Below are 27,134 nucleotides of genomic sequence, written 5' to 3'. Positions count from 1 at the left end.
GTGTCCTCGACACATCTCTCACCATGGGCACAGGAGAGAAAAATCCTGCTGTCAGGAGGAGAGAGGGAGTTTATCTGTCTCTGCTGCGGCGCCTGAGAGGTGGATTTATCATGGATTTCCCTTTCTCCCGTGCTTTATTTGCCAGTTCATTATCTTGTCAGCTGGAACTGGCCAGCTCCACCGGCACGCTGCACCGCTCACGTGTCTCCACGCAAACCCACGCACAAGGCTCAGGTAAAATGCCCACCTGGATCACCTGAAGGTCACATCTGAGCTGGGAGATGACAGTTCTCCACGGCTGGGGAGGAGGTTAAAGGAAAGGTTGGAGTGCAATTTCGGGACACTTGCTTCTCTCTGGCTGTGCTGTCCCATCTCTGCACCCTAATAACCTTTCTGCACCAAGCTGGGAAAGGGCATCCCGAAACCTAGCTGGTGCTTTCGAGTAGACACTGCATTTTTGGTTCTTTAGTTGCTTGTTTTTAACCTAGAAATACTTAGTCCAATCTGACCGAGAAAGGAAGCTTTATCTCTTGAGTGCAAAAATACAGTATTGCTGAAGCAACTCACATTTAAACACCCTCCATGATGGTCTAGTTAAAAAAAAACCCCACAACAAAACCCACCAACAGCATGAAGAAGTTTGAAATGATAGTCCTTCCAACTGTTTCAGACAACACCTTTTGCCTTCATATCAATCACAAGGCCTAGAAACAAAAAACTGAGAATCTCACCCTACCACAAAACTCTCCAAGGAGCAAGAAATATCACTGAAAAGTCTGTTCAAAGGAAGAAAATAATTCAAAGCTGTAGTTCCACTCTATGTCTACTCATCATTTTCAGCCAGTATGAGCTAGTTATGACGCTTCAAACTATTGATGACAATCCTGGCATCGAATGCAAGAGCAGAGCTATTACACCAGCTTTCAAGTCAATAAATGACAGAAGATGGACCATGACCCAAAAAGCAAGCCTAGATCTTTGAAAGCTATTACAAGCTAAAAGCCTGGCCAAACCAAGCCAAGCAGACCATACAAAGTACCCTGGCAAGGAGATGCAGAGGTCCATCTCCTCTTCCCATGAGCTCTGCTGGTGCAATACCCCATTTGATAGGTCTATTTGCCAGAGTATCCTCATAAGTGAGGCAGGCCACATATGGTTGTGATTGGTGTTGACAAGCAGGTGCCAGCCCAAACCATTCACATATTCATGCTCCTTTTGCTGCCATAGGCAGCTCATAACCACATACTAATAGAGTAGAGGAGGTACCAGCTACATCACCAGTCCCTGCTCCTACGGAGGACACAGACAGTTCCTTGACTTTCAGAACCAGACCTTGAAGAAGCTGAGTACAAATCTTCTGTGTTTATTTGTTTTCATTTATTTCCTCCATTACTTTTTCCACGATCAATACCATTATTTGAATAAAAATGCACTATGTACAAGAGCAAATGCCATACAGAGAATACCAATTGAACACGCTGCCTTGAAGTGAAGCCATCGAGGGAGAACGTAATTCTCCCGGGGAGCAGGAGGCCATCAAACCTTGCTACCAGCACACCACTGAGCCACACTCCTTACAGAGCGCTGAAGGGAACAAAGAGGAAAGAAAAGAAGAAAGAAAAGCAAAGAACCGAATCCTGACTTCAAAAGCCTTCCCTTTCAAAGCACTGCACAAACATTAACTGACTTGTCTTCCCAACACCTCTTTGTGGTAGACACTATTATTTGCTGTGCTGCAGGAGCAGTTTGGTTCAGGTCCTGAAGCTTTGCAGGCTCTGAGGTTTGAAGCTGGTGCATCCAACGCTCCTTCAGCAGCTGAGTGGTGGGTCTCCTTAGTTCTAACCTGCCCTTCCCTGGGAGATGGTGGCCTCTGCCAGAGTAGAGAAGAGGCAACACAAGTGGTTTCTTGATTATGATCTAGTGGAAGACTTTGTGTGGAACAACATCCATCTTCCTCTTGGTAAGTCCATGCCAAAGCCCAAGACGTGAAGTACAAGGGTGTTCACCTGCACGGCAGGAGACTTGCACATACCTTCCCACCACATGCACCCAAACCCTCTCTCCTTATGCTCAATACTAACAGAGAAATGCTCAGACAGGGTTTGAGTCCAGATCTGCCCTCTCAAGAACCCTCCACTACCATCCCAGCTCACGGCTCAGCTTAAGAAATCAAAGCACAGCGACTTGAAGCAGAGCCTGCAGCTTAGCGTTCCCTGCTGCTCTTAACCCGAGCGACCTTTCCAGCTCTGCCCTGCCAACACAGAGGAAAACAAGCCACTTGACAGGCTCCCTTCTGCTCCCAAGGAGCATTTCCCCGGGGAGGGAAGATCAAGGAAAGCATCGGCTTCCTGTCTAAAAGATGAGGAGATGTATTCCAACCGACATTCAGTGCTATCTAGGTTTTATGAGCTTTGGAATCCAGTTAGTTAGCCAATATTTTATTTAGCTCCAGTTCAGATTTAAAAACTTGACCTTCTCCAAGAGCACGTCTGTGCTGCATTTCACTTGGCCCCGTTCAGCTGAGCGTGCCAAGTACCAGATTATTTATCCCCCCCATTTTTATTGTTGCACTGTTATTTGTTCATTTGTACTATTCAAAAACCAATAAAAAGATGGGGCTCCCTAAACAGACACTTAGGAGCTCAAAGGCAGTTATCACATTTAGCAAGAGGCAAACGACCCGGAGCAGCTCTCCTCCTGGCCAGAAAGGCTGTAAATCAGGGCACAAAGCAGCCCTGATACTTCTCTTATTGTTGAGGGAATAGAAAATTGCTTTTTCACCTCTGAGAAGGGCAGTGGTTTAGATGCCCAAATGCAGATCAGAGCCCCTCTGGATATGAAAGCTCTTTAAGAGGTGGGGGAAATATCACCACTGTTTGATGATGGGAGACAGCAAGGAATCGAATGCCCATCTGGCCAATTCCAGCTCCAACACCACCACCACACACAAACCATGAAAGCAGCAGTGGAGGGAAAAGGAGCAGTGAGATGAGCTACTCGAAACACCCAGCACCCAAGATCTGAGCTGGGAGATCTCGCTGGGCTCCCATCCCAGGGGCTGAGTGACTGCAGTGTGAGTGCTGGGTCACAATGGCAGAGACACAAACCACCGACACAGGCACCTGGCTCCTTTATCTTCTCCTTGCAGATAGAAAATACTGCAGTAATGAGGCTAATATATATCCCATGACACTTGACTGGCTGGGCATACAGCTTCCCAAAAGAAGATGCTCCCCACTCGACCTGCCTGCCCTGGGCACACACACACGGACCACAGGCACGGTGCACCAGAGCTGGGGCTTCCCTGACCCCATCCCAGCACAGCAAACGTTCAGTAGGTGAGCAGTCACTGTTCCCCTCCTCAGACCACCTGCCTAAAGTAATAATAGATGAAACAATTGCGTTTTAATAGAGAAAATTGATTTAGTTTGGTTTATTCATTAACAAACGCGAGCACACGCCGATCAGGAATGATTTATGCCCACAATTTGCAAAATTATTTCTCTATTGATCAGCCCAGGTTTGTTTTCTTGTAGGTTCAGTCAATTAGAGGGAAGAGCACTCAGATGGGCAAATTAATCAGTCTTAAGTAGAGCCCCCCTATGGAGAGGGGCTTGGCAAGTCCTGGTGCTGATGCAAACCCTCACTGAGCAACCCCTGCTGAGGTGAGCTTTATCTTTGCCAAACGGCCAGCACAAGGTTTGCAGCATCATCTCAGTCTGACTAGAAGAGAGTTTCAGAAGGTCTCTCTGCTTCTGATCATCATCAGAGTGATCAGAGACCTGAAAGGTTTGCTTTCACAGGCTTTCACAGCCAGTCCTTGTCTCACCTCTCAAGTGATCCTTCCTCAGTCCTGTGCCCTTATAGGGAGAGTGGCCACTAGCCAGTCAGCAGAACAAAGGGCAAGCTATAGAGAAAGCACCATGCAGAGTGCTACATACTGAGCAGCATTGCTTTGCATTACCCACAGCACAGACATCTAACCAGGACAAAGAACAGCAAACACAGGAACAGCAGCTTGTATCTTCCACGGGGTTACTGCTGCAGGGCAGAGCAGCCCAACCCCTCTGTGAAGGCTGAGGGAGCGGGCACATGTCTGCCAGCAAACCCTCTGAGGGTGGCTTGATGCAGAGCTGCCTCCTGCACCCCATCTTGCCCTCATGGCAGAGCTGATGGATAGGGCTGTGCATTCTCCTTATCTGCTGCAGTGCAAAGTCAGGCAGCAGTGTCAGGCAAGAGGGGCTCAAGCAAGCCCACGCTGAGGCAGAGAGGGTGTAATCCTGTGGGATCATCTCTTCCACCAAAGCCAGCTTTTAAGGACCCATTCAAGGCACTTTCCTCGATCTCAGTGTTTGCGACAGAGCCCAACAAATCACAGAACAACTCCCCCCCCAGCAGCCACAACACTGCTCCTTGCAAACTCTGCTCTCTCCAGATTTTTCCCCCATGCAGGGGGAAAGCAGCCCTGCTAGTATGCTGAACCTCTCCTGAAACACATGCTCAGGGCACCGAGTCCTGCCCGTGCACACCGAGCGACGCGCTGCGCGCACGCAGAGCTGACTGCGAGGATGCAGCACGGGAGGAAGAGGGCTTGTCTCTGCCTTGGCAAATGTCAGGGCCTATTCTTTCCTGAATGAGATATGTATGTGGCAGCATGATATTAAATTACAAGTCAAATAGTACAAAAGGCTTTTAATTACACGCCAAACACAAGCTGCTGTCAGAGAGGAGACACTGGGCTCGATGGCCCATCAGGCTGTTCCGCTCTGGCAGTTCCTATCTACCCGGTAAAAGTCCAGGAAATTGGATCAGTAATGGGAACGGGGGCCTTTCACCTCTGGACCAGCCATTCAAATCCAGCCCAGGAAGGAGAAGGAAAGTCATTACCAACCTGATGGCTGGGCAGCAGCCGGTGTGAAATGAGTCGGTGGGTCTGCAAGCCCTGAGGAGCGTGAGGAATGGGCTGCAGAGAGGGATGGGCTGCAGAGCCTCCCAGCAGCACCGGTTTGCTGTCACAAAGTCAGTGAGAACAGGACAGAGCATCCTGCTCGACTCCCCACAATCAAGTCCCATCACTTTCTACCAGGAAGGATGCTGCAGACCCTCACTCCCAGAGCGTCGGGGTCCCAATCAGACCTCCATCTCCTCCCATGTACCAAAAACACTCGAGGCATTTACTCTCCTCTCCTGGTGAGCATGCTGGAAGCAGTTTGGTTTAGCAGAGATGAAGAGTACACTTCAATACCAGCTGTTTTTAACAACCTCTCGCTGCAAAAACCAAGCCCTCTTCAGTGGATGTGGTTTTACCTTCACATTCCCCCGGGGGAGGTGGAAAAGCACTGCATTCATCACTAAGGGCAAGGCACCACGGCACAGAGAGACAAGGGACTTGATGGCCACCGCAGGACATTGCGGAGGAGCAGAGAGCGGCTGCATCTCAGCCGAGTCCATTAACAACTTGCTCCATCTCCCTGTGCCTGCAGACAGCAGGGCTCGTAAGAGCGGAGGAGAGACAAGAGGAGGGCTGAGCTGTCTTGACAGCATGCTTCAAGTCACTCTAGATGCAAATGGCAAAAAAACCAAAAGGCAGCTGAGTGCATTGTTCCTGGGCACAGTGACACGAACCCACACACCGCCCGCTTTGGTACCCAGGCTGTCGCATCTGCAAGCTCTGCCTCCAATCTGTAAGGCTAATTTGTTCAACAGCTTTGTTCTCCCTCGGGAACGGGGTCGTTGGTCACAGAAGATTGATTAAGCTTTTGGTGAATCAACATTAATGAAAATCAACACTGTCTAATGAGTGGGTTTGGGGTTTTTTTTTTCGTGGCAGACCCATAAAAAACATTAGGGCAGGTAAACAAAGTAACAGCCAGGCAAATCAACAAGGTCCTGTCTTCTCTGAGCCCCTCATCTTCCCTGCTCCCCTCCAGCATGGGAAGAGCCCAGGACCAGCTGGCAGACAGGGACCTTCCCCACACATCCCCGAGGACAGGATGCTCATACAAGCTGCGTTCACTTGCCTTTGCCAGTCTCTCACATTTCTGCAGACTCATCTTCAGCATGAGCTGTGTAAGATTATCCCCCCCCAGCCAGCACCTTACTAGAAAGACATGCTGAATTTAGCTTTAGATACTAGGAATTTCTGGCCTGGGAATGGGATCCTTTCATCCTTAACTATATCCCTTCTTCCTGCAGGGTAAATTAAACTAAAACAGCATCAGAGTTTTATTTGTGAACACTCACTCTTTGCAAAACAAGTGAAAAAGAATAATACAAGGCTACACAAAACAGAGTATCGTGTTTCTGAAGGCTGTTCAGCCTGCAAGGCCACAGCCAAATGCCTTCAATGCCTTAAAATGCTTTAGGGTAAGTAGATCAGCAGAGTCATGCTGTGTCAGACCAAAAATCTCCCTTGCCATCATCTGGGTTCCAAAATGATGCTTGGTTGGGGAAATCAGATGATGAAATGAATGCCCGCTTCCAGCCCTTGGCTGTGGCATCAGGGCTGCGCTCTCCTGGTTGTGGGACCCGTGCTGCCATAGCATAGAAACGCCTGGCAGAGGGTTTTTTGTTTCTTCCCAAGGTGCTTCAGCACTTCAGATCTTTGGAGCAGTCCTTTAGAGGCTCCAGATCTAAAGGGGATAATTGCAGGAGGCTCCTTGTTACAGGACATCATTAAAAATAATGTATGTGCTTGAACTGCAGTCGGCGGGGCCATGCCAGGGATGAGCGAGGGGAAAGGCGAGCTCTCTGATCTTGGATAGACAGAACAACCCATTAAAAAGGAATTTAACTTCTCATGTAGAGCCAGCAAACTGTTGGAAAACCCTGGTCTGTGTGTCTAGGTCCTTGTACCTTTCAAGGACTGAAAAACTCCAGGCTTAAGCTCTTCCACTGTATTTGAATAGTTATTTAAAACAAAAAAAGAAATCAGCTCTTGTACCACTTTGGCACCAACTCATTTGACCAGGAGAGCTGAGGCCCTGACAACTGCAGTTTTAGCTCAGTGACAGGTTCTTCCCCTTGAAGCACCAACTCAAGTCACTCTAGTGGGATGAAAATAATCTCTCTTGTTAAATACACACGCCCTAAATACACAAATTGTTCTAAAGCCAGGTAGAAAAGCTTGCTAAGATTTGACAGGGGAGGGACGTGCAAGACACCCAACTGGGAGTTCCCTCCTCATCAGCAGGATGACAGGGTGGAAACAGCTTGGGGAGTTCTCTCAGAGCATCCCTCCCTCGCAGCACCATCGGTGGTACTCCCAGCACCAACACGAGCAACGTCAGCCCCTTTTGAGTGGGGAAGGCTCCTGCAGACATTGCTGCAAGCCCACACAGATGCCAGATCCTTGGGACTGCATTTAAGAGTCGCTACAAATCTTTATTGACAGAAATAAGCCTATTTTTGATAGGCACCAGCCAAGGCAAGAAGTGAGCACGAGTTTCTGCATTGCCCTATGTCCAGCCCCATCCTGCTCTACTCCTGTGCATCCCCTGCTCTCCTGCAAGGAGCTTACCCAGCAACAGATTCACTCCTCATCTCCCCCCTCAGACCTCTTTTTGCCCCTCACACCCCTTGTGCAGCCAAAACCCAGCAGCAGCAGCATCCTTGTAGGGCATAATACTGTCATCAATGCTGCAATTTCCCGTGCATGCAGCCCCTTGTATCTTTTTGGGCCATGGCAATGTATTATTATTCATGTGCTCCTTGTTCCTGTACAAGCTGAGAAAAAAACAGAGAAAGATTATTTCCCAAGGAAAAAAAATAAATAAGCAGAATTGCCTTTTTTTTTTTTTAAAAGGACTCCAATCCATTCAAAGAGCTGCCTTCTCAGAGCCTCCTGTGTCACTGCTGATTGAGTTTCTCCTCTCCTCAGCTCCCAGTTCTGTTAGAGTATCTTGTCTCCTTAGTATTACTGTCGCACTTCCTTTTCATATGCTTGAAATATATACTATTGTGTTCCGACTTTTAGTTTTTGTGCAGGGATCCCTTTCATGTCTCATCTTCTGTAAGGTCCTTTTTTCTTGGCAGTCAAGTGCATGAATGTTTGCTGCCAGGAGATTTTGCTTCTATTGTATTCCAGACATATTATAATATATTTTTTTTGTTCTATATTGTCTGTGAGGTGTTCCATGGGTATTTTTTTTCATGCTAGTATGACTTTTTCCACGTGGTTGCTGCCTGCCTTGCTTTTGCCCCTGCATGCATGAGAACAGCCTCCTCAGAAATGAGCATGCAAAGGGGTAAGAGGGCAGAGAGCTGGGGCAGCACTGCTCAAAGTCAGGATTGAACCAATTCTCTTTTCCCCACACTACACGTGGTTTTATTGCCAGCACTCCCTTTGCAGAACTGGGGCACTGAATAGCAGGGCAGTCTGTACCAGGCAAGGCTGCAAATAAGACTGAAAAAAGGTAACTGGAGATTTCTGTCCCAAGGCCTGTGAAACAACTTCTCTGCTAATCCTGACCTAAATTGCCACTGGATTGTTTTCTGCTGCTAAGAGCAATTTCTGTTGATCCTTCTTGTAACTTCACAAACAATTTTCAGTCTTAACAACAGCAAAGTCCCCAGTGAGCAAAACAAAGAGGAGAAGAAGTTTTTAGGAAAGCCAAGGGCATGAGCCTGTTGTAGGAGAGCAGAGCAGAGCCCAGGGAGCCCACCAGACCCCATCCACCTCCCCAGATAAACCAGAGTCCTAAACCTGACTTCCAGAAATGGTTTGTGCGACCACAGGAGCCAGCAAGAAGGGGATCTCCACCATCCAGATCCCACAGGGACTGAGGTGAGTCTCAAAGCAGTTAAGGCCAAATGAAAGCACCAAAAGCCCCAGCCTCTCTGGGCAAGTCAGCAGCCACACACAGCATCCATTGGAAGCAAAGAGAAAGGGGCTATGGCTATGTCTCTCTTGCAAAGGTGCAAGAGACTGGGATGTGCCTTGCTGTGTGTGTGGCTGCAGGCAGAGGACAGGCTGTGCCTTCCTCCCCTACTCACATACACTTCATTTCAACCATTCCAGCATGGATTCAGCCAATTGCTTGAAACAGCATGGATCAAGCTTTGCTGTTTGCGCTACAGTGAGTTTTGTCTGTCTCGCAATGCAGGAATGTGCATTTTGGTTACTCAGCGGTGTCAAACCTTCGCTCTTCATCTGTCTGTCAAGCTAAAGGAGTCTTTTCCGCAGCCCAGCCTGGTTCCTCAAGCTCTGCTCTCCCTCACATCCTACACCCCACCTCTCTAGGTCAAGGAAAAGCTCTGCAACTCCTTTATCAGCCTACACGGCTCCACCAGTGCAAACCAATCACACCTCTAAAGCAACAGCCTCAACGCATGGGGTGTTTCTAATCCTTCTATCCTCTAGAAGTGAAAACATCAGAAAATCCAGAGCTTACACAGCTTCAAACAACTCTACTGGGGGCCTAAAGACTGAACGGCTTCTGGAGAGATTAGTTCTTCCGTAACACGCCTGTGACCAGACTTTCTGATCTCTATCAGCATCCCTCGAAGAGCAGCTCCTTTTTCCATTTGTTCTTTGGACCCCTCTCCTCAACTCTTTGACTAATTATAGTTTGTTGGTTGTTATGGCAACTATGGATTTCTCTAGGCATCCAACTCTCATGATTTGGCTGCAAATTGCAACACTGGACGAATACAAATAGGGTTTTAAATCCTTCTTGCTTCCTAGTCTTCCAGGTAAATCTCCCCCCTCCCCTTCAAAAAAAAAGAGAGCTGTCCTGTTGGCTTGCTTTTATTGTTGTTGCTCAAAGAGCCTGCAAAGCCAGAGCAGAGTCTTCTGCACCCTGAGGTAGGTAGGAAACTATGTGCTTTAAGTACGACTGCCAGCATGCTCTCACCCCAAAGGAGCTTGAGCAGGACCTCGTTACCAAGCAGACAGGAATGCACAATGTCACCTCCTTCATCTCACACCTACCGTGACACTGTTCCCATAGTTGCTTGGTAAAAATTTAAGCCAGACACATACCAGGAGTCAAGTTAAGGTCAATTCAACCCATTCCAGATGAGGTTGTAGTGTTGAAGAAGGACTGTGCAGCTGAGCTTAGGACCACTTAATTCAGTTGATACAAGAACACACCAAGAAGCTGAAACCAAGGGCTTTGCTTTCCCTTTCCCTTTTTGTCCTTATCACCTCGAGTACAAACACTCAGATAATGGGTACTAACAGCTCAGGGATGTGAGGCTGCTTCCAATAGTAGGTACCAAGTCATCCTGCATCACCATCCTGTAGCAGTGCAATGCTCCTCTCTGTTCCTCAAGCATCTCACCCCAAGGAGACGAGGATGCTCCTGTGTCCTTCCACAATGCTTCCAATTAAGTCAGTGAAAACAATGCCCTGGACTCTGTTCCCTAATGGACATGGCTTATGTTGGCTATGATGCATAGTCAATGCCATGGGATCAGCTCCACTGGAGCATGGATGCTATCTCTGAAACCTTCACTCGTTCATCACAGTGTCCCTTGCCTGAGGACAGAGCAGGCAGGCAGCTTTCCCACTTGACTACCTGTATAAGGATAGTGCCTTGAAGCAAATGTTACACTCTCATATTTTTTACCCATAGCAGCAGCACAGGGTGATCAGATTGGTTAACTGAGGAAAAAAAGGTCACTTGCCCTGGGCTTGTAGAGACAGCAGCACCCTCCTGAGCTGTGCTCCACTCCCAGGTACAAGCATTTTTTAATTTGGATTAATTTGGATTAATTTCCAAATTAATATGCCCCATACGCTGCAGGGGTTTTGCACAGTAAAGGCTTTCCATACTGTACATTGCATTACCAGCCAGAAAATGCAGGTCTCATCCACTCATGACCCATCATTATACATCACACTTGTCTAGTCATGTCTACTCTGACCTTCAGGCGCTCCAGGAAGGATGTTCAGCTCCCCCCATCCTCAAGGACCTGCCCTGCAGCCAGGACTTTGCAAATCATGGATTATTTTGGCACAGCTGTGAAAGAAGGAAAGGCTGGCATACACCAAACCAAACCAAACCAAACCAAACCAAACCAAACCAAACCAAACCAGCCTTCAATGTTTGCCCCTTCCTCACCAAAACAAAAGCAAACACAAGATCCATGGTGATAAACCCCTTCAGGCCAGACCAAATAATTTCATTTTTAAGTGCTTTAAGAAGGGTTAAAAAAAAGCTTGATGCCTCAACATGGATCATGCTTTCCTTTTTGCATCCCCAGCAACACATGCTGACTGCATTACAGGGAATCCTGAGTGTGTTGCCTCCCAAATCAGAGCAAGCATCAGCTCTCCCAGCTCTCCAGGAAGGGCTTCTCTGGGTGGGCAGCACTCACACACACAGAATCACACAGAATGGTGGGGCTTGGGAGGGACTTCTAGAGATTATCCAGCCCATCCCTCTGCTAAAGCACGTTCTCCTTGATCAGGTTGTACTCACTTTTCTTAGCAAGGCATTCAAGTAACCCATGGAAAATGGGAAGCCCTGTAAAGTACCATCAAGTCACCCACTCATAGCATAAATAGAACATCATCGTTCACCAGCTGCTTGCAGCCTCCCAGAGGCATTTGCCTGGCAAACAAATCCAGTTTTAGGACCACAGAACATGCCTGATGGTTGGAGAAGGGGTGACCCAATTTCTTCCTACTCCTCAAAAGATGGTTCACCTTTTCCTTACAGCACTCTGCCTGCTATGGCTGCAGGGGGATGATGAGAAAGTTGCTCTGTGACATTCATGAAGTGCCTGCTGATGGAGAGCTCTGTTTTACCAAGCCAGCTGGGGAGGGACTTACCATCAGCTCCCAGCATGTAGGAGATCAATACTGTAATTGGGGCTGTTTGTAGCACATGAACTATTGCAGCAAGAGGGGCAGTGCAAGGGGAGAGGGAGCAGGATGGGCTGGCTTTGCAGGGGCTTGCTGTGTGGCAGCACAGGGGACAGTGGCCTCCTTGGCTAGTTTTGGCATGAGTGGGGGAAATGAGAATGGGGTTGCACCCCCAATGCACTATCAGGCAGCACTAACCCACACTTCTGCTGCAAATCATGCAGACCTAAATTTCCTCCCTGCCTACCCCAGGTGAGGTGGCTGCAGAAGCCCCAAGGCGCAGGCAGAGCCTGCCTGCATCATCCCCTCTGCAGGCAGATACCGGGTTCAGCCCCTTTACTACTCTTTTTTTCAACCTCAATACAGATTCAAAACAGAGCAAATCACAAATAAACCATCAGAGTGACTGGGAAGAGAGAGAGAAATTTGTGAGCTGCTTGGATCTGGAAGAAATGGAGAAAATGTGTTACAAGTGGCAGTAATCAATAAAGCATCAGGAGCCTGACACCAAGACCTCTCCTCAGCCTGGGAGTGCAATTAGCTAGTGATGGGAACCCCCCTCCTTCAGCACTGCAGGCAGAGCCTCCCCAGGGGAATGGAGCTTCCCTCCCATGTCCAAGGCTCCTTGTCTGCATTCATGAGCAGGTCCATCAGCCAGCCTACGAGAGGGCATAAGCATGAGCTCCATTTTAGAGAGAAATTAATCTCATGGAGGGTCCTTTCCGTTTCTTGGAGAATCCCAAGCACAGTATTGCACCTGAGGAGCCACCTCTGAGGAGCTTGGCCTCACCATGCAGCAAGTCTGGCTTCTAGAAGTAATTCTATCCCCTCCTCCCCATCTGCAGGGGACCAAAGCGCTGGGCTTATGCAGCTTCTCCCACCTTTTGTGATGCAACAGCAACTCGTGACTTTGGTTATGCAAAGAGAGACCCATTCTCTGTATTTTTTTGGCAAGTCAGGTAGCTGGGACCATGGTGAGGTTTCACTACCCCCAGCCCTAGTTCCCAAGGGTGGGTGCTCAGGTGTGGGTGCCTGCATGGGCACCGTCTGCCATCTCGTGGGCAGTGGGAAGAGAGCATGGGGACCTTCTCCCCGTGGGTTCCTCCGGGGCTTCTTTGTCACCTTAAAGCATTTATCCCAAACCCACACACTCTCTGCTCCCTATGCACATGCAGTATCACTTCTCAGGTCACAAAGCTGGCTGTACATTTAGGTGAATTATTCATAGGCCAGCATCAAATATTAAAAGCCGAGTTATATAGACATATTCTTTGTATATTTGAGAACACTTTCACCAGTAAATTGCTCTTTCCTTTTTTCCTCCTTTGGACTGCTTCCTGAGCAGCCCGAGGGCCTGCTGATATGTCTTGCTGTTTAATTGCACCTTTACTCTCCTGCACTCTCTCTCTCTCTGGATGGAGACAAGTTGGACCTTGCTGGGAGCACAGAAATCATCTGGGCCAGCAGCTGTAAACTTTTGGCCCCCTCCAGCAAGGAAAACTTGCACTCCAGCCTCTCCTACCTCCCTTGCTCAGCTCAGCAGTCTCAGGAGCAAATCCCACTGACAGTAATTAAGAGAAACATGACTTCTGTAACATTGCACCTTAGAGATGACGAGGTCTTCTGCTCTCCCCTGCAGATACATTACTGGAGAAGTCCAGAGAAGAGCATCTACACCAGTATCTATTCCAACTGCTTCTGGCTGCCTCTCTGCTTCCAACTCCAGGAGTCATCAAATAGGAGAGCCTTGCTGCTGCAAGGACTCAGCTCTGCAATTCCCAAACACCTCCATCACCCCAAGAAAGCATCCCAGACCCTGCTCCTGAAGCAGTCTGGAATCACTTCCATTTCCACCACAACAAGGTATCAGCTTGCCTTTCTTCCTCTCCCAACACCTGCAGAACCCTCCAGAGAAGGAAGGGGAAGAAAAAAGGAATACATTAATACACTAGGCATCATTTTCACATGAATCTGCAATGCAGATAGGTTGGAGGAAACCGGTTCAGCCAGAGCATCACCCATTCTCAGCCAGAGCTCCCATTCCCAGGCAAACCAGACAGGATTGCCTGCTCCCAGTGGGATGGGAGGGGAAGAGCCCAGGAAGGAAGGTGTACCAGTGGTACTGGGGAGTTATGGCAGCTTTTATACGACTAGGACAAGGAGTTTGCCTCCTCTTAACGGGGCCACATCTGCTCCAGAGATGCTCCATCGCAGGTGTCACGCTGCAGCAGGCGGAGACGCAGCACCAGCCACTTATCAAAACATTAAAGTTCTCCTAAGCTGCCGAGTTAATTCCTCAAACGCCCTTTCAAAGGGCTAGATAAATACAATCTGGGAGCATCTCCGCTCCCTCAGCTCACATATCTTTAGTCAGGCAGAGAGATAACATTTCATACAGATTGAGACAGTTTAAGCAAAGGTTGCTGGCTAACCTTTCCAGCAATGGCTGTTTCCAGCGCTTTGGTTTCCCTCCCCAGCAAGGAGATCTGGTGTAAAACCAGCTGCTGCCCATGCAAGTGCTTCCAGAAAGCAATGGCACGGTGCTGCCTGCCCATACACTGATATTTCCAAGCCCTACAAGCCATCATTTGTGGTTTTTAAGTGCTGTGACACCACTGCTTCCATGGATAGGGCCCTATTACCTTATGACACCCTGTCCATCAGCCCCATGTGGCTGTACATGCCCAGTTCACTCCAACTCAACCCAACAACTTGTCTTTACCTGGTTCTTTGTGCCTAAGGGTAACATATTTTTTCTCCTGAAAGTCTGACCTACAAGTAAGGCTTGAAGTATTCTCCACAATGCTGCTTGAACCTCACCTTTGCAATGGAAACTGTGGACAGCCCTCATCTTGATTTAAACCAGGCTCCAAGCTCACCACTCAAGCTCTTCCCAGACACAGCAGGACACGGCAGAGGAGCTCTGCCCCTGCAGCCTCTGTCAAGCATTACAAACTCAGCACAGATTCCAGCATGGCCCATGGAGAAGATCTGCATGTCAACAGTATCCAAGCACCGCCTCAAATCCAGATTTCAGGCCTTGGAGAGAAGGTTTTAGCTGAAGCTGTCAATCACAGAGCCCAAGAAGGACACACAGTTCCATCTCAGACTCCTCTGCTTGGTTGGAATGGGCTCAAAGTGTAGTAGTGGTTTCCTCTATTGCTCATCTCCCCATCCCTCACCATAGGAGCCCTCAGAAAAAAACGGGCAGTGCCACAGTGAGTTGGGGAACATCTCAAAAACCCATGGCTGGCAAGGGAGGGAAGGAGGAACACTGGCAAATGACAGAGCCCTTATCTTAATTACAGGCTTATTTGCATTTAAATGAAGGTTATTCTATAATTACCACCAAATGTTTTGTGTTGCAGCTGAAATACCTCTCCATGGGCTGTCAAGCTCCTTCCCATTTTCATTTTCTCTTGCCATTCTTCTGCTTTCTAATCAGCTGGCACATGCAGGGAGGCATTCACAGCACCCAGCTCGCTGCAGCAGCGCCAGCCCACTGCCTCCAGTTTGGGGAGGGGACCTCGGGTACCACCACAGCCCAGCAACCCTCCCAGGGGAAGAGGGGAAAGGATGCAGCTCACTGGCTTTCTCCTCAAGCTCCGTGGAGGATGGGCAGCTCTGAAGCTCAGACACTGGTTTTTGCAGGCTTTGAGTGCAAAACCAAAGACAGGCTTTTCTCTGTGCACGCATACACAATTAGCTCAAACTTCTTGCAACACTGTGCTGCGAAAGATGCAAGTGTGGGCAAGGTCAGGAAGAGATCAAATTCAGGGAGAAAAGGGGATAGGAGCAGGAGCAGAATCTCACACATCTAGCTCCAAGTCCCTAGCACATGGGATGCTGGAAACCTGCATCCAAGGGCCTCCAGCCTCTCTCGTGTCTTTTTCATCAATGGTTATTCCTGCAGGCAGGACAGAGACAAACCAGAACCCAGGGAGGGATGTTTGTGCTGTAGCTAGCACTTCCTGGCAATAGATAAAGCGCTCCCATAGAGAAAATAACACCCAGTTACATCATTCAGAACAATCACAGTGAACAAACCCATGCAAATGGCCAAATTAAGGTTGAATGAGAAGCCTTCTGCTATTTCCTAAATTGTTATACCTTTAATCAAGCTCCTTTAACAATCTCACATGAACATTTTCTCTGTCTATCCAGCAGAAGCACATTAACCAACTAGCCCATACAGGGATGAACAAGATGGCAGCTATTAGAGCCACAGCAGAGTCTCCTGTTTACGAGTCTGTAGTAATGAAAACAGACAGTTCTCTCTCACTAGACCCATCGCTCCTCTCCCTGCTCCTACCCACTGCGGTGGCTCAGCTCCTGCACAGCCTTCGCATTCCTCTGCCAAACTCCAAGTCTCTGCCTCCATCTCATGGAGAGACTGGATCTCTTCAGCTCAGTTACTTTATTTTTTAAAAGCCTAACAGAAAAAAATCCCATCCCTTCTCCCCCAATTTCACCTAGCCCGAGGCGGACTTACAGCATGGAAATTTTTAGCCTGAACAATTATCTCTTGGCAGAGAGTTAACTCGCTGCAAACAGGATCTTATAATGGGCAGCCTTGGCTATAAGCAACTTTGCTGGCTCCATTTAAAGCCAGCTCCATACCTCAGGATAGATCCCGCCCCCACCCCCGCAGTCCGTTTCACAGCTATTTATGTTTAATAAGAGGCAGCACCAGCAGCATGGGAAATCAGCAGCACATCCGTGATGCACGTTGGGCTCTGATGCGTGTGCCAAGCAGATTCTTCTTGTTCCTCCAGCACGCGGATGGGAGAGACGTAAGGGCAAAATCCCCCAAGAAGCCCCAGTCCTGACAGGATAACCATCTCTATTCTCTCAGTAACCCCAGCAAGGGGTGCGACAGTCACTGCTCCTACCACTCTGCCAGCACGGTTAGGGCTGCCTCTCTCTGGTATTTCCAAGGGCAATTGCCACAGAGGAACACTGAGTTCATCCTCAGCATCAGCCTCCAGTCCCCAGGCATTTATTTTTGAGCAGGGAGCCCATGGTGCCAGTAAACCCTGGGAAAGGTGCTGCTCATTGCCTGTAGGTTGCCCAGCAAGATTTTTGTGACAGGGAGCTTTTGAGGCACCCCTCGGGGGAGATACAACTTCTGGATTGGGTTGGTACTTTGAGTGGGGTATTTTAGCTGCAGAAGCCCATGTCAATGAATATTGGATGCTGAGTTGCTGGAGTTGTGTTATTAACTCATAAAATCAGAAAGATCCCTCCTCCTTTGCCCCCCCCCATCCAAGCAACAGTTTCATTAGTCCACACTGATTCCCAAATTGCATCAAGACAAGCCTGTAGTCCCAGCTTTCCTCACAGACGCCACGCAAAGCAGCCCTGTCACAAGGGATTTCACAGGGCTGGTGATGAGGCTTCAGCTTAGTGACTGTCTGGGATGGAGTCATGGTCTGTTAATTAAGTGACAGTATTTGTCTGGTGCAGAGCGGGAGCTGTGAGGGGTGTTAGGCAGAGGACAGGCCTGCTTCAGGAGATGCTACAGACACTGGGAAGTAGATGCAGCTGCAGCAAGGAATACTGCATCTCACTAGGTGCAACTCAGCCCCATTTATAGGATGACTTAGGCTGGAAATGATGTGCTAGAGGAACAGAAGTCCTTCATCTCCCCACTGTCAGGGCGTAGTAGCTGATCAGGTCTGTGCTGTGCCAGCAGCAAGTATTTGGAGATATGACCCATCTTTAAGACACTAGTATATACAGAAAAGCAGCTTTCCAGCACCCTGTAAGTCCTCGAGCCCTGGCAGAGCCCAGTGCTGCAGGAACTGACAGATATTTTACACTAGAGAGTCAGTGCTAATGCTTCCCCTTTGGTATTACGAGATTTAGCATAAACTCTTCTGAGCTTCCAATCTAGTTTACAATCTCTTCCAAACCTCTCCCTCCTCTGGAAGGGGAAGAAAAAAAAAATAGAAGCAAGAAACATCACATCTCTTCCTTCTCCATCTCCCTCCCCTCTGCCTTCAAGTGCTCCTTGGAGTGTCTCTGCGGAATCATGTTTATATGCAGTGAGTGCTGTTGTTAGTTAATAACATCGCGATCGCTGAACCTCCCTAATGAAAGAGAGAGACAACATAAACTGTCATTTCAAACAAACATGCAATCAGGGTACCAGCAGCTCTGAAAATATTATCTTCCCCGATTTCACGGGCTTCATGCAGGAAATAGGCTGCTTTCATGGAGATTCTGGTGCGTCGCTCCTCACGCGTGGGCTTCGGGAGCGGGCAGGGAGCACTGAGGACACATTAGAGCCATGAAATTGGCTGGGCTATGAAGGAGGAATTGTTTTAACAGCTGGAGCCGGGAAGGACAAATAACAGCAGTGATTATATCTTCATTGCTCATCGCAACCAATGCACCAGGCAAGTTGTAATTAGACTGTGAAGAGCTGAAGGTTTGATAGCGAAGGCTTTGAGCTCGTGATTAGACACAGCGTGTTTGTGCCTGCCCCACGGCCACCCTGCCCCTTTCAAGAGTGGAGAGCAGAGCTCAGGTCGGGCACTTCAGTGCTGCTGCAGACACCGTTCAATCTGCACAAGAGCAGTGCCTGGCATGCTGCAGCTATATGTTGCACTTTTTCCTCCTCTTCCTCACAACCCACATGTTTGTCTCCACACCTTTATAAAAAACACCATTTCCCAGCTTTGAGATGATCTCCAGCTGATAGAAAGCTTTAAGCCTGCAAAGCAGTGCTGATTTAGGGCAGGTATTGATCTGCTCTGTGTTTTGAAGACCTCGATAATCTCAAGGGTCAATGGTTCCAGATAACCACCTTGATGATGATAATGGTCCTTTCCATGCAGAGGAAACTTACTCCTCTAGGTTCATAGACCCACTAATGAGGGTTCAGCGAACCACTGGGGCTCAGAGACCTTGGAGAGCATTGGTTGGGATGGATTGCCTTGCCAGCCACAACCCACCATGCTCAGGGCTCATGGATGCAGGAGGAGATCTGCCTGGGTTCACCTGAAGCCTCCCTTCTCTTGGGAGCCAAATCCAGAATGGATTTGCCTTACAGCCACACGGTCTGAAAGGACCAAAGGAGTTTCTCCTCATGTTCCAGCTTATGTCCATTACCCCTTGTCCTGTTGCTGGACACCATACACCAAGTGTCTTCCCAGCCTCTTGACATCCACCCTTTAGCAACTTGTGAGGTGAAAGCAGCCCATCCCCAGCCACATGCCAATACCTGTGAGAAGAGATAGTGTCAAGGGAGGTAAGTCACAGCAAAAGTCTCTCCCTGTAAAGGATGAGGGCTAATTTCCCCCCACCTCGATGTTTTAATAGACAACCACACTGCAACAGGAGTCCTGCGCAGGGCAGACAGACCTCGTGGGAGAGCCGGGCGGGAGGTGACAGCACTGCCACTGAAGCTTGGCAGCCGAATTCAAATGAAGTTTAAACACTCTTCTGACATTTAAGAAAAATCAACAAGCATCTAAAGTGATGAGGGGACCAGGCATATAACTGGCTGAATGTCACATTTAAAGCTAGAAAGATAGCAGCTGCTTTATCTCCTAAAGCAGGTGGTTGGAGTGGTAAATAAGGCACAGAGGGCCAGATTCTGCTCTTACACCTGCATCCCTCCATTGACTGAGACAGTGCAACTCTGGATTTGCACCAAGATGACAGACAGGCAGAATGGGACTGTAGAGTCTATTAAACTTTAATACTTCCGAGCGTCAACAACGAGCATGTTACCAGTCCCCTGCCATGACTCCAAATATCTATAGAGGCCACAGCCACACCAGTAAAAATTTATTGATTTAAATTGGCAGTGCCCTTTTTGAATCAGTCGTCTTTCTGACTGATGTACAGATATGAGCAAAAGGACATTTGAAGCATTTTAATGCACTTTTTACTGCATTATCTCTCACCATGATCTTAGCTGCTTCATGGAAATGACTCACACAGCAAGTAGAAGAACCCAATGTAATTAACGACCTGGCAACTCTATAATGATCCTTTCTACATAAAAAGGTCTTCCCTATGCTATGAATAGACTTGAGGTAATTTATTGCAATCCATATAAAGATGAGACTGCTTTGACCTTGGGGATTTTCTTTAAGTTTCTTCTTTTTTTTCCCTTAAACAATCATAATTGCCAAGAAGATTTTAAGTGATAGCAGTTTAAAGAGAAATTTTTAAATGCAATGTGAAAAGTGAAGAATCATCATGGACAGCCTTCAGAGAGAATATTAACAAGCATCCTCTGCATCACATGGGGATGAGGTTTCAAGACTAAACAATAGATTTCTTTCATTTCTTAGGGGCATTACTCTAATCCTCAATAGGGTAAAGCACAGATGTAGTTTTACTCCCATGAGTAGCTCCCAAGGAATTATGAATATGCAGGAAGGCCTGTGGGGAGGCCAAGAACAAGCATCCCACAAAGTCTGTGATCTGCCTTTCATGGAACCAACTGAGACAAGCCTCAGTTTTGTCCATATTTAGCTTGTATGCCTTCCTCTAACAGCACATGGACCTTCTTGCTCACACAAAGACCTTTTCTCCCTCATCCCAAGCTGCCTACACAGTCCTCACATCAGCACTCCTTATATTCAGATTGAGCTCAGCCATGATTTACTGCAGTGGAGCTGCTGGTAAATTGTCAGCTTTAGGTCCAGCATGATAGCTTCATATTGGCTTTTACCGCTTGCAGTAAAGTCTTTACTCTTTCCATCTTGCTAACACCTTGTCTGCCCGTGCGTGTTGCTTGCTTTCCCCTTGTTTCTCATTTCATCTGGCTCATGCGTCTTTCATATTCCCCAGTCCCCTGCATTTTCACAGGGAAAGTATCATAGGCAGGTGATTTAAGCAGAAGTTGAGTTCAGTCTATCAGGGCTCTTTTCAAGGTCTTTGAGAGAGGCAGGGACACCTAGAAAGGGGTCACATCACACGCTGGATTAGTTGTGGCAGGACATCTAACACGACGTGCTAGAGTGACTTCCACTCTTTGAAGTACCCAGAGCTGTTTTGATTCCTTTCCCAGAGCTTTGGGGCCATCTCGATTACAAGGAAACATGTTGAGAGAAGGAATAAATCTGGCCCAGGAAAGGCTAAGTTGCAGGTCTGACTGGAAAAAGCTGGGATGGAGCCGCTTTCCATCAGAGAAATGAGATTTGTTGGAAGTGAAACGCTCTGCAGAGTCAGGTCTTTTTCTGCAGAAATTTCATTTCACAGAAGGAGGAGGGGGGATAACAGCCGACGACTTTGAATCATCTTGCTTTGATACTCCTCAAAACTCACTATTTGCATTCTTTGTTTCGAAACAGCTTCAACCTCAGACCTGTTTTCCCTCAATTGTTTCCCCGTTATGCTTTGTCAAGTCAGACATAAAGAAGGTAATGCAAACCTGAGATATGTTCCTGCCTGTAACGTTTTGAAAGAGTCTGAACACCCAGCGTTTGGTTCCCATTCAAAACAAAGCCACCATCACTAAAACTGATAACTGAAGACAGAATTTCGCTGGTGACAGGGCATAAAAATACCTGTGTGTTTCAAAATTCACACCTTGCACGAGGACAGGAGTCGCCCTTTCCACCAAGTGGAAACAGTCGAGAAGCATCAAAATGGCTACAGCGAAACACAATTTGTTTCACCGCTTCTAAGCTGAGTTTTATCATGTCACATATATACAGGATTAATTTTTATATGATTTAAGCTTTAATTAAATGCGATAATTACATTTAAGAGAAACAAAGAGAAGCAACGAGTCAGTACCCACTGTTTTGATTTCAAGTGACTTAAAATGCTGGTAGAAGCAATCAGACTCAGCATGAGCTAAAAAGCATCCTCCAGAAGAAAGTTATTTCTCAAAAACTAAAAGAAAAACCCCACAACCCCCCTGCCATCCTCCTTCCTATTGACTATCAGATCACATCACTTACAATCGCTGCCATATCTCACATTAAAAAATTAAGTCCATAACTGCAGAGAAACATCTAGCCATTTCTTTTATAGCTTCTTGCCACAACGAGCTATATATCTCCATTATCACGGCACTATCACCGACACACAATAGATCCGAGCTCGCGTCGTAAATAACACTTTCATGTAACAAAGTTACATTTAGGAGTACAGGCATAAATTAACACTCAGCCATGTAACGCTAAATAGTATTTCAGGCCTTGTCAGAAACCAATTATGCAAAATACCCTCCTTGCAAAGATCTGCTCCTGATACTTCAAAGCATTACCTCATTTCAACCACCGCGGACAAGGCACGGGGCTGTGAATCAGGAGATGAGGGCTTAGCTGGGGGATGCTTGGATGATTAAACCCTCTGAAGTCATCTAATTACTGACATCATCGCTTGAAAGCATCTGTACACCTTCCAAAAAAAAAAAATATTCTAATTTGTCTTCTCTATGCCGGTAATGAAGCTGCTTCCACCCACATCTGAGCCCGTTATCCCAAGTCAGTGAATATCCCGAAATCTAAACAAACAGGAGAGACTACTAGCAGTGAGATTTGCAAGGTTTAATAAAAGAGATTGCCAATAAAGCTTGAGCTGCCTGCATCTTCACACCATTTTGGCTACAACCCAGAGGACTACAAACATAGCCTTATTTCAGCCAGGAACGGAAGGCACATGAAGATTAAACACCTTTCTCAAGGTCACACGCAACCCCGGTGGGAGAGGTGGGGGAAAATGAGAAGCATCCGTTATCTGTCCATTCCAGGTTGGATATCTGAAACTGGAACCAGTCAGAAATCACTAGCTGCCTGTAAAAATCTTGGCTGCTTTCTCTTCAAGTGAGAAATGGGTATGAAAATCCCTAAGGCTGTTTACTAAAGTCCCTGGCAATTGTTTATCAACATGCATTTAATTGTCCCAAACACTCTGTCCCTAAGAAACCAGCTGTTTGAGGTTGGGTTTTTTTTCCCCTTCTTTATTACAGTGCTTCTGCCTCACCCAGCAGCCATTCAGAGTTTAGGATTTCCACAATCCTCCTCAAAACTGCACTGCCAGAGCACAGTTCCCATTGGTCCACAGGAGCTTCTTTTTGGCCAGCTGAAGCCATCTCCTCCCAGCCACATCGGCTGCTCGTCCCTCCCTCAACTCGCAAGAGTTTGCTGCAAATCTGATAGCAGATGTGATTTCCAGCTGGGTCTATAGACCAACCACAGCAGGTTCATTAATAACAATTATTAAGTGCTTTATGTTACAAATTAGGCCTGTAGGAATACAAAAAAATATCCAGCCGGTTGGTTTACGGTCTCTTGTCAGAAAGAACTGTAAATTCCCATTATCACAACGCTATCACCATGGCAAAATGGGCATAGGAACTCATCGTAAATAATGCTTTAAAATAGCTAAATCATCATCAGAGGCAAGAGCATAAATTAGTACCCATATGCAACGCCATGGAAGGCCTCAGCTAACAGCTTCCATGTATCAGCTGGCAAACACACAGACTTTTGGACGTTGCATGATGAGCATCCTCTTTTTGCTGCTTCCCAGCACCCAGACAGCACCAGAAGCAAGAAGCACATAGGTTTGAGCACTGTACTTAATATATATAGACACAGCAACTTCATGCCAATAGTCTTTGAGAATTAATGGGTTGGGCAATAGAGGGGCTGGAAACAAATGATGGAGGGAGGGAAACATTGCTCTCAGCCACGCTTTCAAGAGCTGTCATGATTCCACAGGCAGGCTGGGAAGAGACACAGCTACACAAGCAGCCAACACTGGCTGCAAAATGCAGAGAGGCAGGTTTTGCTGCAGGATGACAGGAGGCCAGACCAGGAGAAAAAAAAAAACCCAGGCCAGTTTGTTTAATTATTCCATTCCCCATCCTAAAGGACAGCCTGCCCTGGAGAGATGACAGGGCAGAAGAGAAAGCTCCTTCTGCTCCATCCTCCTACTAATGAGATTCAGCTCCCCAGTGTGTGGCATGATCACACTTAAAGGAAGAGGGCAAAAGCCTCAAAGCCAGGAGAGCCTCAGGCTACTGCCCACAAAAAAGAAGGATGGGAAAAATCATTTCCCCTCTCCTCACCTAACAGTCTCCTACTTTTTTTCCCATAAAAGCAGCCTTTCCCAGGAATCTTCACTCCTCTTAAAGGTGCACCAAAGGTGCAGTGGTCACAGCTAAAATGGATGCACGTGCACACGAAGAGACGCTGAGGCCTCAGATCCTACTAGAGATATCTCAGGCATTTATTTTCAGTTGCTTCTGCCTGGGGCTGGATGCGAGGCAGCAGAGGAGAGGGAGCTTATTCATCCCATTACAGGGCCCTTGAGGCATCCAGTTCCCCCCACCATGAAAATTTTAATAAAACTGGTGCATCGACTTTCAATTAGAAGGCCGTAAAACGGTTCATTTTCATCTGTTTGTTGCACAGTAACACAGATCCTCGGGAGAAAACAGCGCCTTTGCCAGACTGTCTGCGACGCAGAGAGCATTAATTGAATATTCTGTTGAAACCACCTTCAATTAGTGCCTCCGAGTTTTGCATGACATTCATCACTGCAGCTCGCCCGATTCTGCATGCGGCACGTTTGGGGTTTCGCGATGTGCACATCACATTAACTTGCAGCATTATCCCGAAAATAACAATTTTATTTGCTAATGAGATGCTAGCCAGTGTAAGGGAGGCTGCTACAAAAGCTTCCTGGTCTGTATGGCATGAAGCAGAATGGGTTCCCCAACCACAAAATAACCAGCGTTGATAACAAATTCCTCATAGTAACCCAAACGATGCCATTGTTCTTCTAGTTTGTTTGGGATGTTGAGGTCAACCCTGTGGATATGGTTATAATATATATGAGTCACCCTTCATTACAGTTCCCCCAAACAGCCTGAAGACCAAAATTAAGTGGATTCACATCCTGGATGAGATTCAGGCTATAAATGTTTGTTCCATGGATCCTGAGACACCATCAAGCTCTAAACGTCCCTTTTTGGCCATACTTTAGGAAAAGGTTCACACCAAGTGCTGACCAGGAGATGGATGTCTCACTGTAGCTCCTACTTCTCCTGGACACAAGTTTCACCTACACTGAGGGCTGATCCCAGGTCTGAATTCCCTGAACAGCCAAAGGGGTTTGGCTTCAAAGGCTGCCCCAACGTTCAGTTCAGGGAGCCAACGAGTCCTCATCGTGATACACAAAGCTCTGCAGAGCTGCGATGATGCTCTCCCTACCTCACAAGCAATCACTCAGCATGGAGCAGAGATGCTGGAAGATGTTCTGGTGGTAAGGTGCTTTCATCTTGTCTCAAAAAAAAGAGAAAAGAGCACGTTTCATCTCTGCTGACTGGGGGGGATCTTTTTCTGCTGAGTCCTAATACTCAGCGACCTCCTTTCCACTCATTTCAGCAACTGCTAGAGTATCTCCAACCATTGATGCAAAAGGGAGAGAGGAGACAGGGTGTTTGCTGGGTACCAGGAGTTTGTGACTAAATAGCTCACAGCAGAAATGAGGGGACCAAGGAGAGTTAGAGGACACATAGATGGGGGATTTAGACACATACACATGGCTGTGCATCCCATACACTATGGAAATGGTTCCGTTGGTTTAGGTTATTATAAAGGGAAGAAGTAGAGCTTGGAAAGATAAGCCATGCAAGCAGGGCTTATCACTACCCTCTGGCACAGCCTCAGTTTCCCCAACTTTAGGAAAGCTAAAGCATGGTTGAAAAGACGACTTTGTAGAGCATCCTGTCATCTGCTGAGGTGACACACTAGATTAGCAAGGTGCTATTAATAAGCAGATCCTACATGCAAAATTTGACATACAGAATCTCATGACGTTTAACCTTGTGTCAAGTGCACAGCAAGCTGATTATTTTAATTACAGGGTGGTGTGAGGTTTGGTGGTGTGGGTTGTTGGGTTTTTTTTTTCCATTGCAGCTCCATTATTAGCCTCAGCCAACAAATCACTGGAAAGCCACAGGAGGAGAGGGGAGTAAGAAAAAGGGTCCATAGGCACGCATCTAAGATCCACGTGCGATTAGCAGTTATGCACGTCAGCAGCAGGTGTGAGGGTAGTTGTCCACTTAGATGAGTATTTAGCAAAGCTACGCCACGTGTGCACTGATTGAGGTTCCCTCCCAGCACCAAATCGCTGCTCCAGGCTGAGCAGCCGCAGTGCAAAGCTGCTGTGACATTTAAGGCTCAGTGCGGGGCAAATTTCGTTTGTTGTACATAAACCACCTACATCTTCCGTTCCACGAAACGTTCGTCTCCTTCAAGAGGAACACAAACGCAGCAGCAACTTGCTTTTGTGGGGCCCCACACACCGGCCAACAGGTTTCTTTTTAATCGTTTCTTAACTTTCTATCTGCAGATCTGCAGAGCACTCTAATATAATCAGGTCCTCTGCACAGGGGATTAGCAAGCTTATATCCCGTGGATCCAATCAGGAAAGTCTATCAGCAAAACATACTTATGTTGATACAGCTATTATAATCTGCATAATTCTTCTGAGTTCACATACTTAATGGATAGCAAACAGAGTCATTACTGCTGCAACTTACATCCATAGGATCTCTATGAGCCATTCACTGCAGTGTTTTTTATTATTCATAGCTTTAGTTATTGATTTTCAGGAGAAGATACATGCTTTTAAGCACCATAAAAGCAAGAGAGGAAAACAAATAGCACTATTCCAAGATTAATACACTGCTTATAATAAAAGTATGGCTGTCACATTGCACTGTGTGTAGTTGATGGAGCCTTGACAAATTCCATGCAAAATGGCTGAGTTGCTTAAGAAGCTTGTTAAATAATTTAAAGGCAAGTTTTACTGGAGGCAGGAAAGTTCTTCCCCAAATCCACTTTCTTAGATTTATGAGCTACGAGTATGTTAATCAACCCAAGTGCAGGATTGAGCTCAGATGCTGCCTCCCAGCAAAACACAGCCTGGGTGGAGGATTTAAGGGATATATGATATAAGACGTGGTCCCTGGGTGGTTCCTGTCTACAAGGTCTCCAAGCCATGGTCCAGCTGACCAGGTGATCCATCATCAAACCATGGGGCAACAGAAATCCTCTAAGGGGGCTTATCTGCCAGGACACCGCAGGGTCTGCTCATCCTGTCCCCTCCCACCTCTCCAACACGGGATTCACCTCAAATCCAGACAACTTGATTACACCTCACAATCCCCTCCCACGGTCAGGAGTGGCTATGAAGAGATTTCTTCCCTGTTGCACTGATGGATTTCCATACACAACACATCTATGGGCATAGACATTCCCAGTGTACAAGCAACACACATCTGTACAGCCCAGAAGTGGCACTGGGAAGGGTTAGCCAACTCTCAAGCATCGCA

Source organism: Colius striatus, chromosome 23, assembly GCF_028858725.1.
Source record: "Colius striatus isolate bColStr4 chromosome 23, bColStr4.1.hap1, whole genome shotgun sequence".
Taxonomy (NCBI): domain Eukaryota; kingdom Metazoa; phylum Chordata; class Aves; order Coliiformes; family Coliidae; genus Colius; species Colius striatus.
This window is presented reverse-complemented; position numbering follows the sequence as displayed.